This window comes from Bubalus bubalis, chromosome 3 (assembly GCF_019923935.1).
Source record: "Bubalus bubalis isolate 160015118507 breed Murrah chromosome 3, NDDB_SH_1, whole genome shotgun sequence".
Lineage (NCBI taxonomy): Eukaryota > Metazoa > Chordata > Mammalia > Artiodactyla > Bovidae > Bubalus > Bubalus bubalis.
This window is the reverse complement of record NC_059159.1, coordinates 15,044,929-15,048,133: the sequence shown is the minus strand read 5'-3', so window position 1 is coordinate 15,048,133 and position 3,205 is coordinate 15,044,929.

Genomic DNA, 3,205 nt, shown 5'->3' with positions numbered 1-3,205 from the left:
CTTGATGTGGTCTTCTTCGGGGTCTGAAAAGGGCTCTGTGAGCCTCGGTCCCGGAAGCAGGAAGGAAGTGGGATGATTTCAATAATGAAGAGTCAAAGGGACTAGAGGAAGGCAAACCAACGCTGGCTGCTGACTTGGCTACTTTTTGGCGGGTTCTTTTTCCCTTCCTGTGGTAGGACTTTAGGAAAAATCAGTCTCGCACTTTCTTTGAAGATGTCTTAAACGCCCCTCACTTTGGCCTCTCGGGCACCAGACTGACAAGCTACAAAGCGGAAACCCACCCTTTCTCTGTTCCGCCTTCTATAAAGGGAGGAAGACTGCTCAACTATCTTTTTTTGTCCCTCTCTGGATCTTTTGTCCTGAATTCTTCCGTATCCACGACTTTGAGACATGTGCCGTTTGCAGAAACCTGTTAAGTTTGCCTTTCTGGGGAGGCTAGCCTCAACCAAGGGATGCAGAGCTTGAGAAAGGATGAAGCAATAAGTGATGGAGCAAGACTTCCGTGAGCCCGCGTTTTTTTCAGTGACTTGCTCCTCTCACGGAGGCGGGGGTGGGGGTGGGCTGGATCCAAAATTGGATCTACACCATCCAGTAATGAACACTGGCCCTTCCTGGCTAAGATCCTTGACAGATTTATATTGGTTTAACTTCCAAGATGGGTGAGTTGAGCTACATTCAAACAGGGACTGATGGAAATTTGATGCCTGAAGTCAATGTGAACTCTTTCCAGTGCGTCTCAGGATCTTACTGAATTTTACACACATCAGTCTGATCTTATCTCTTGCTTTAGCATTCCCAAGCAGTATTCTCACTATTCTCTCATTATCAAATAAGATCCTTACCCAGCAGCGAACTTGGTAAATTGACAAAGCAAGATAGTAGCAGAAAGTGAAGTAAAATCCTTGTGATGTTCTTCGGAAAAGATCATTTTGCCATGTAGACTTTGGAAATAAGACTACTGGAGGAGTCAGTGCCTTGAAAAGATGCCAAATATAATGCAGCCACCAGGATAGGGAATTTAAATACAGAAGTACTTCCCATCTGATACCCAGCCCTGTAGCTACATTTTCTAGCTGGATGTCAGTTGGGTCAAGGGGGCTAAAAGATCTCACCATCTTCATGACTGCCCACTAGTTTGAGAATCGTCGGCCTAGACTGTTTAAAGGAGCAAATTTCCTTGCAGAAAGGCCTCCTAAATCCAGATAACTTAGAAAACTGGTGTAATGAAAGGCCAATGTTTAAAGTTTACAAACTCAATGTCTTCTTGCTTTGCTTTTGACTTATGAGTTCTGGGGTGCACAAGCTCCGTAATGCTTCTCACTTATGTATAATAAGGGCTAGAACTCTTCAAGATTTCTGGAGCCTTCTGAAATTTGCTTGACACCTAGAGGAATGGAGATGGGACTGATAAGCACTGCAATGCCCTCTTCAAGATAGCACATAAATTAACTGTGGGGAACAGTAAAACTAATTGCCTAGAATACTCGAGTGACAGCTGGAAATGCTTACGATGTGTAGTTTAACAAGTTGAGCAGCATTATTTATAGAGCATTTTTTATGTCTAAGCACTTTATGTGTGCTAAGTCGCTTCAGTCGTGTCTTAGACTCTTTTCGACCCTAAGGATTGCAGCCTACTAGGCTCCTCTGTCCCTGGGATTCTCCAGGCAAGAATACTGGAGTGGGTTTCCATGCCTTCCTCCAGACCAAGGGATCAAACCTGCATCTCTTGTGTCTCCTGCACTGGCAGGCGGGTTCGTTACCACTAGTGCCACCTGGGAAGGCCTGAGCACTTTATACCTATGATCTAATATGATCCTCTGAACAGGCATTTCAGAAAGGTCCGAGTAGATGATACCCACTTACAGATGAGGAAAGACACTTGTTACACACTACAACAGCACCTGGGTCGTAACCCACAAACCCAGAGCTCTTTCCTGAAGCAGCAAACTGGCTTCAGTTCTAGCTTTGCTTCAACCTTGGTAAGTAATATAAGTACATGCAAGAAAAAGGCAAAAGAAAGCTATTTAAGCATGTAAGTTGAAAATGTGATAGGAAAGCAAAGTTGATACAGCAAATAACCTAAATACTTATATGGAACTAAATACTTTAAAAGGACTGGGTGTCTTTTAATTTTAAAAGACGAAAATAAAACCTAGTAATATCCATTAAAAGCAATACAGTAACAGACATGAAGTTCTTCCTTTTGGGGGGGGAAAAACAACATAAAACTTTTTTCTGAAATTTGTACCACTTCTCAGGTCACAGCTGAGATGATGACATTCAACTTGCACAAAGATAAAACCATCACACTTATCCAAATGCAAATAAATCTTTGGCCCATCACCAAATTCCAGAAACTAAGAAAAGCAGTATTTTTCACTATTGTTTTAGCAGTCTATAATAGAAGCCACTCTTACGAGTGTAACTCTCTCCTCTCTATCGCTTTTCAAATCATTTAAAATGAATACAGCCCAGAACTTAAAGAAGCTGGAATGATAAAGTACAGTATTTCATCCCTTGCACCGAAACCAATAGGTCCTTGTACAACACTGCTCTAAATAATTTTCCCATTTCCAATTCCTATTGGATGGGTGGAATGAGAATGCCAATTGTCCCATTTAAAGAAAAGTTTCACAATGGTGCCTGACAAGGAAAGGTTCTATCATTAAGGAAACAGAATTGTAAACTGCCCGCCTCCCACCACAATAAACTCTATCATGGTTTGTGTAGACACACATGTTATATCCAGAACTTAGAGAACTCTGAAAGGATCTGCTTGGTTTCCACTGACAGAAAGAAAAGCAAAACAGAATAAAGCAAAAATACACCATTTGGAGAATAAACCTAGATGATATACTTTTATAGTGCTATCATTTATAGGAGAATTTTGCACGTATTACCTTTTGGTGTTGATCTACATGTGAGGCAGGTTGAGAAAATAATTACTATCCTTACTTTGTAGAAGGAAGAACAAGACTCAAAGAGGTTAGTGACTTACCCAAAGTCAAAGGATTAGTAACTGGTTTTGCTGGCACTAAAAACCAAGTCTTTATCTTCCAGTCCAGCACTTGTTGCAGTACTGCTAAATGCCCACGCAATGCAGACAAGATTAGACGGCTTAGTGTTTTTCTAACACGTGACAGTCAACAACATTCTCCTTTCTTTGTCCTCTCAGTCACAGGAGAGACAATGGTGTCTTAACTTT